This window comes from Schistocerca gregaria, unplaced genomic scaffold (genome assembly GCF_023897955.1).
Source record: "Schistocerca gregaria isolate iqSchGreg1 unplaced genomic scaffold, iqSchGreg1.2 ptg000483l, whole genome shotgun sequence".
NCBI lineage: Eukaryota > Metazoa > Arthropoda > Insecta > Orthoptera > Acrididae > Schistocerca > Schistocerca gregaria.
Genome location: NW_026061892.1, coordinates 1,832,501 through 1,840,000, shown reverse-complemented (window position 1 = coordinate 1,840,000; position 7,500 = coordinate 1,832,501). Strand labels below are relative to the sequence as shown.

General features: G+C 55.0%; 3 non-coding genes across 3 annotated transcripts in view; all 3 read left to right on the top strand.

Moving 5' to 3' along the window:
• The first annotated feature begins 3,328 nt into the window (after positions 1 to 3,328).
• Positions 3,329 to 5,221, top strand: LOC126313484 (small subunit ribosomal RNA). The gene has a single exon (XR_007555173.1). It is a non-coding gene; the product is annotated as a small subunit ribosomal RNA (ribosomal RNA).
• Positions 5,222 to 5,589: 368 nt separating this feature from the next.
• Positions 5,590 to 5,744, top strand: LOC126313436 (5.8S ribosomal RNA). The gene has a single exon (XR_007555134.1). It is a non-coding gene; the product is annotated as a 5.8S ribosomal RNA (ribosomal RNA).
• A 188-nt stretch (positions 5,745 to 5,932) lies between these two features.
• The window catches only part of LOC126313549 (large subunit ribosomal RNA), a 4,222-nt gene continuing 2,654 nt past the window's right edge, over positions 5,933 to 7,500 (top strand). Inside the window, exon 1 of the ribosomal RNA XR_007555231.1 lies at positions 5,933 to 7,500. This exon is cut by the window's right edge and continues 2,654 nt beyond it. This is a non-coding gene — a ribosomal RNA (large subunit ribosomal RNA).

Below are 7,500 nucleotides of genomic sequence, written 5' to 3'. Positions count from 1 at the left end.
CGACAATGTCGAGTGCATCCTCTCTGCCACATTGCACCGTCGACACTATGATAACCAGAGCAGTAGGTCCACCTATAAAAGCACAATACCCCACTCCTCCGACAACTACCATTGCTCAGATAAACCAACACCACCAACACACATCCTACACAGAGGGGCACCAAATATCACCCCCCCGCCCTCGTGTTATACCACATGAAAAATTGCAGAAGTGAGAGACACAGACCCGCCAGCCTCTTGCTACAAGCATCGAACCGACGTGACATATCTGACGGTGACTCAGGCATCCGCGTACTGCCACAACTATCCACCCCCCCCCCCCCCACTCTCTCTGCCCCCTTCCCACACAATACCGAATTTAACCAACTTTATCGCTTAACCTAACTGTGGCTGTACCAGATTATCGCTTAACCTAACTGTGGCTGTACCAGATTATCGCTTAACCTAACTGTGGCTGTACCAGATTATCGCTTAACCTAACTGTGGCTGTACCAGATTATCGCTTAACCTAACTGTGGCTGTACCAGATTATCGCTTAACCTAACTGTGGCTGTACCAGATTATCGCTTAACCTAACTGTGGCTGTACCAGATTATCGCTTAACCTAACTGTGGCTGTACCAGATTATCGCTTAACCTAACTGTGGTTGTACCAGATTATCCCTTAACCTAACTCAATTTGTCCCTTAACCTAACTCAATTTGTCCCTTAACCTAACTCAATTTGTCCCTTAACCTAACTCAATTTGTCCCTTAACCTAACTCAATTTGTCCCTTAACCTAACTCAATTTGTCCCTTAACCTAACTCAATTTGTCCCTTAACCTAACTCAATTTGTCCCTTAACCTAACTCAATTTGTCCCTTAACCTAACTCAATTTGTCCCTTAACCTAACTCAATTTGTCCCTTAACCTAACTCAATTTGTCCCTTAACCTAACTCAGTTTGTCCCTTAACCTAACCCACGTTGTCCCTTAACCTAACTCAATTTGTCCCTTAACCTAACTCAATTTGTCCCTTAACCTAACTCAATTTGTCCCTTAACCTAACTCAATTTGTCCCTTAACCTAACTCAATTTGTCCCTTAACCTAACTCAATTTGTCCCTTAACCTAACTCAATTTGTCCCTTAACCTAACTCAATTTGTCCCTTAACCTAACCCACGTTGTCCCTTAACCTAACCCACGTTGTCCCTTAACCTAACCCACGTTGTCCCTTAACCTAACCCACGTTGTCCCTTAACCTAACCCACGTTGTCCCTTAACCTAACCCACGTTGTCCCTTAACCTAACCCACGTTGTCCCTTAACCTAACCCACGTTGTCCCTTAACCTAACCCACGTTGTCCCTTAACCTAACCCACGTTGTCCCTTAACCTAACCCACGTTGTCCCTTAACCTAACCCACGTTGTCCCTTAACCTAACCCACGTTGTCCCTTAACCTAACCCACGTTGTCCCTTAACCTAACCCACGTTGTCCCTTAACCTAACCCACGTTGTCCCTTAACCTAACCCACGTTGTCCCTTTGCCTAACATAGTTCACTGCTCGGAATCTCTGGTGTCGTTGTTATCCTCATGTAGATGTCTTGCGAGTGTTGCTTACTTTCCACATATTCCCGCTATCCACTGTCAATTGTACTGCAATAGGACTATATCGCCCCCCCCCCCCCCCCTCTGCCCCTCTCTTTGTGTCTCCGTCCTCTCAAGCTGGTCGGTCTGGCGTTTGAGTGTTAAATGAGCCTCGCAGCTGTTCAGTTGCGTTCAGATGTCGACGCCCTCAGTGTACGTCGTGGTATGGTCTGTGTCCATTGTCCGCTGATGTCGTACGCGTAACCCACACGCTGTACCGATCATCGGTCGTTACGTACAGAGTGAAGTAGTGTGATACGTGTGACCGTACGCTGGCTGTGCCCAACGGTGTCGAATCTCAATTTGCATATGTTGTGCTCGATGCTACTTGTCTCGTCTCCCAATAACAGCTAGGTTGCACTGTGGTACGCCGTAGAGGCGTGTGGGAGGAACGTACGAACGCATTGTATGTCACCCTGGGTCGCTGGGGGTGGTGGTGCGGTGAGTCAGGTCAGGTCAGCGTGAGCCGTGTGATGTAGTGACGCGTGTATTCCGACTTTGTCGTATTGCCTCACACAAAGTGCTACCCTGGTGGACCGCGTTCCATATCTGGGACATGCCGCAGATGCCGGTTGACAGTGGATCGCGGAAGGGACATCGCATACGTGCGCGGGCCACCTTCCACGTGTTCTCTTCTGCACATGTCGCAGTGTGTATGTGGTCTGATGTAGCGTGTCGTGACACATGACATCCTGGCATGCAAGAATTGTTGAATTCGCAAATGTAGGTGGACATCTACGTTTACTGCCCAAGATACGCAAATGAACTGGAAATCCGTTGTTGAGCGGTTGTTCACGCTGGAGGTGAATCTGTGATGGCGACGATCGGTACAGCTATTAACCGGTTGTTTCAGCGGTACCCGCCACATCCACACACGTGACTAGGCCCATGTGGGTATGAAGCGATACGCGGCGGTGGCTTGGTGGGACTGTTCCCGGCCGGTGAAGGGGGGCCGCCCGGCGTGTTGGCCGCGCGCTGCGTGGGCGCACGCGCAACAGGCGGCTGGTGGGGGGCGCCGAGTGGCAGGAGCGCCAGCCGACGGGCCCGGCAGGCGGCGCAGCTACGCTGCGGCGCACCCTGCACGCGGCGCCTGGCGGCCAAAGTTGGTTCAGCCGAGCCCGGTGCGAAGCGCGGTGGACATCTGCAGTGTGCTGGTCTGATTGAGGACTGTGTGCGTTGAGGATGCGCCGCCGCCTGGCACTCGGCGCCGCGACGCCGTCTGCTGCTCGGTCGCCCCAGCGGTTCTCGCAGGTGGTTTGTATCGCAGTTGTGCGGACGTGTTGGCGCGTGCGCTGTGCTGGGAGAGTTCGCTTCTGCACCCAAGTGGGGCTTTGCCCTTGTGTGGCGCTGGCGTTGGAGCTGCCGGTCACCATAGGTGGCGCGTGTTGTCTCCCGCCGGCAATGCCACGACAGCACGCTCCCGGGCCTCTGTCGGCAGCGGCAAGCTCAGTTGGGAGCAAGGGTGTTCGCACTAAAACCGTCTACTCGCCTAACTCCGGGCGATTGCGCCTCTCTCGAAACCGACCAAGTACCTAGGACGGCGCTGCGCGCCGCCGGGACCTGAGAGGGTTTCGAGGTGTATCGTGCAGGGGAGCTCGGCCTCCTCCTGTTTGCAGAATAATTGAGCGGACGCTTGCGTGTTCGCGCGGGCCCCCGGGACACACTCCCGGGCGGCCGGCTGCTCAGCTCTAGTTGACGCAGCTCCCTGGTTGATCCTGCCAGTAGTCATATGCTTGTCTCAAAGATTAAGCCATGCATGTCTCAGTACAAGCCGCATTAAGGTGAAACCGCGAATGGCTCATTAAATCAGTTATGGTTCCTTAGATCGTACCCACGTTACTTGGATAACTGTGGTAATTCTAGAGCTAATACATGCAAACAGAGTCCCGACCAGAGATGGAAGGGACGCTTTTATTAGATCAAAACCAATCGGATTGGCTTGTCTGGTCCGTTTGCCTTGGTGACTCTGAATAACTTTGGGCTGATCGCACGGTCCTCGTACCGGCGACGCATCTTTCAAATGTCTGCCTTATCAACTGTCGATGGTAGGTTCTGCGCCTACCATGGTTGTAACGGGTAACGGGGAATCAGGGTTCGATTCCGGAGAGGGAGCCTGAGAAACGGCTACCACATCCAAGGAAGGCAGCAGGCGCGCAAATTACCCACTCCCGGCACGGGGAGGTAGTGACGAAAAATAACGATACGGGACTCATCCGAGGCCCCGTAATCGGAATGAGTACACTTTAAATCCTTTAACGAGTATCTATTGGAGGGCAAGCCTGGTGCCAGCAGCCGCGGTAATTCCAGCTCCAATAGCGTATATTAAAGTTGTTGCGGTTAAAAAGCTCGTAGTTGGATTTGTGTCCCACGCTGTTGGTTCACCGCCCGTCGGTGTTTAACTGGCATGTATCGTGGGACGTCCTGCCGGTGGGGCGAGCCGAAGGGGTGCTTTCGCGTCCCGAGGCGGACCCCGTTTAAATCCTACCAGGGTGCTCTTTGTTGAGTGTCTCGGTGGGCCGGCACGTTTACTTTGAACAAATTAGAGTGCTTAAAGCAGGCAAGCCCGCCTGAATACTGTGTGCATGGAATAATGGAATAGGACCTCGGTTCTATTTTGTTGGTTTTCGGAACCCGAGGTAATGATTAATAGGGACAGGCGGGGGCATTCGTATTGCGACGTTAGAGGTGAAATTCTTGGATCGTCGCAAGACGAACAGAAGCGAAAGCATTTGCCAAGTATGTTTTCATTAATCAAGAACGAAAGTTAGAGGTTCGAAGGCGATCAGATACCGCCCTAGTTCTAACCATAAACGATGCCAGCCAGCGATCCGCCGCAGTTCCTCCGATGACTCGGCGGGCAGCCTCCGGGAAACCAAAGCTTTTGGGTTCCGGGGGAAGTATGGTTGCAAAGCTGAAACTTAAAGGAATTGACGGAAGGGCACCACCAGGAGTGGAGCCTGCGGCTTAATTTGACTCAACACGGGAAACCTCACCAGGCCCGGACACCGGAAGGATTGACAGATTGATAGCTCTTTCTTGATTCGGTGGGTGGTGGTGCATGGCCGTTCTTAGTTGGTGGAGCGATTTGTCTGGTTAATTCCGATAACGAACGAGACTCTAGCCTGCTAACTAGTCGCGTGACATCCTTCGTGCTGTCAGCGATTACTTTTCTTCTTAGAGGGACAGGCGGCTTCTAGCCGCACGAGATTGAGCAATAACAGGTCTGTGATGCCCTTAGATGTTCTGGGCCGCACGCGCGCTACACTGAAGGAATCAGCGTGTCTTCCTAGGCCGAAAGGTCGGGGTAACCCGCTGAACCTCCTTCGTGCTAGGGATTGGGGCTTGCAATTGTTCCCCATGAACGAGGAATTCCCAGTAAGCGCGAGTCATAAGCTCGCGTTGATTACGTCCCTGCCCTTTGTACACACCGCCCGTCGCTACTACCGATTGAATGATTTAGTGAGGTCTTCGGACTGGTACGCGGCATCGACTCTGTCGTTGCCGATGCTACCGGAAAGATGACCAAACTTGATCATTTAGAGGAAGTAAAAGTCGTAACAAGGTTTCCGTAGGTGAACCTGCGGAAGGATCATTACCGACTAGACTGCATGTCTTTCGATGTGCGTGTCGTGTCGTGTCGCGCAACACGCTACCTGTACGGCAGTGGCCGTGCGCCGCGTGCGGAACCACGCGTGCCTCTCAAAACTAGCGGAAGTGTTGTTGTTGTGTGGTACGAGCGCTGAAGCTCTGGAGCGGCTGGCCTGCGGTACCTGGCGCCTGGCGCCGGTTTTGAATGACGTTCGCCCGAGTGCCTGTCCGCTCCGGTGTGGAGCCGTACGACGCCCATCGGCTGTGAGGCCGTTGGACACAAAAAAAAATAGTGGAACAGGGGCCGTCAGACGCCTCAGTCCCGCAAATGCTACTGTCTTGAAAGAGACAGTGGGAGACTGAAAAGGAAAAGATCACCCAGGACGGTGGATCACTCGGCTCGTGGGTCGATGAAGAACGCAGCAAATTGCGCGTCGACATGTGAACTGCAGGACACATGAACATCGACGTTTCGAACGCACATTGCGGTCCATGGATTCCGTTCCCGGGCCACGTCTGGCTGAGGGTCGGCTACGTATACTGAAGCGCGCGGCGTTTGTCCCGCTTCGGAGACGTGGGAGTGTCGTGGTCGCCTGTGTGGCCGGCCGCGTCTCCTTAAACGTGCGATGCGCGCCCGTCGCCTGGCGGTTCGCATACCGGTACTTTCTCGGTAGCGTGCACAGCCGGCTGGCGGTGTGGCGTGCGACACCTCGTACAACGACCTCAGAGCAGGCGAGACTACCCGCTGAATTTAAGCATATTACTAAGCGGAGGAAAAGAAACTAACAAGGATTCCCCCAGTAGCGGCGAGCGAACAGGGAAGAGTCCAGCACCGAACCCCGCAGGCTGCCGCCTGTCGTGGCATGTGGTGTTTGGGAGGGTCCACTACCCCGACGCCTCGCGCCGAGCCCAAGTCCAACTTGAATGAGGCCACGGCCCGTAGAGGGTGCCAGGCCCGTAGCGGCCGGTGCGAGCGTCGGCGGGACCTCTCCTTCGAGTCGGGTTGCTTGAGAGTGCAGCTCCAAGTGGGTGGTAAACTCCATCTGAGACTAAATATGACCACGAGACCGATAGCGAACAAGTACCGTGAGGGAAAGTTGAAAAGAACTTTGAAGAGAGAGTTCAAAAGTACGTGAAACCGTTCTGGGGTAAACGTGAGAAGTCCGAAAGGTCGAACGGGTGAGATTCACGCCCATCCGGCCACTGGCCCCCGCCCTCGGCAGATGGGGCCGGCCGCCCGCGCGGAGCAATCCGCGGCGGGGTCGTGTCCGGTTGCCTTTCCACTCGCCGCGGGGTGGGGCCGTTCCGGTGTGCGGTGGGCCGCACTTCTCCCCTAGTAGGACGTCGCGACCCGCTGGGTGCCGGCCTACGGCCCGGGTGCGCAGCCTGTCCTTCCGCGGGCCTCGGTTCGCGTCTGTTGGGCAGAGCCCCGGTGTCCTGGCTGGCTGCTCGGCGGTATATCTGGAGGAGTCGATTCGCCCCTTTGGGCGCTCGGGCTCCCGGCAAGCGCGCGCGGTTCTTCCCGGATGACGGACCTACCTGGCCCGGCCCCGGACCCGCGCCGCTGTTGGCTCGGGATGCTCTCGGGCGGAATAATCGCTCCCGTCAGCGGCGCTTCAGCTTTGGACAATTTCACGACCCGTCTTGAAACACGGACCAAGGAGTCTAACATGTGCGCGAGTCATTGGGCTGTACGAAACCTAAAGGCGTAATGAAAGTGAAGGTCTCGCCTTGCGCGGGCCGAGGGAGGATGGGGCTTCCCCGCCCTTCACGGGGCGGCGGCCTCCGCACTCCCGGGGCGTCTCGTCCTCATTGCGAGGTGAGGCGCACCTAGAGCGTACACGTTGGGACCCGAAAGATGGTGAACTATGCCTGGCCAGGACGAAGTCAGGGGAAACCCTGATGGAGGTCCGTAGCGATTCTGACGTGCAAATCGATCGTCGGAGCTGGGTATAGGGGCGAAAGACTAATCGAACCATCTAGTAGCTGGTTCCCTCCGAAGTTTCCCTCAGGATAGCTGGTGCTCGTACGAGTCTCATCCGGTAAAGCGAATGATTAGAGGCCTTGGGGCCGAAACGACCTCAACCTATTCTCAAACTTTAAATGGGTGAGATCTCCGGCTTGCTTGATATGCTGAAGCCGCGAGCAAACGACTCGGATCGGAGTGCCAAGTGGGCCACTTTTGGTAAGCAGAACTGGCGCTGTGGGATGAACCAAACGCCGAGTTAAGGCGCCCGAATCGACGCTCATGGGAAACCATGAAAGGCGTTGGTTGCTTAAGACAGC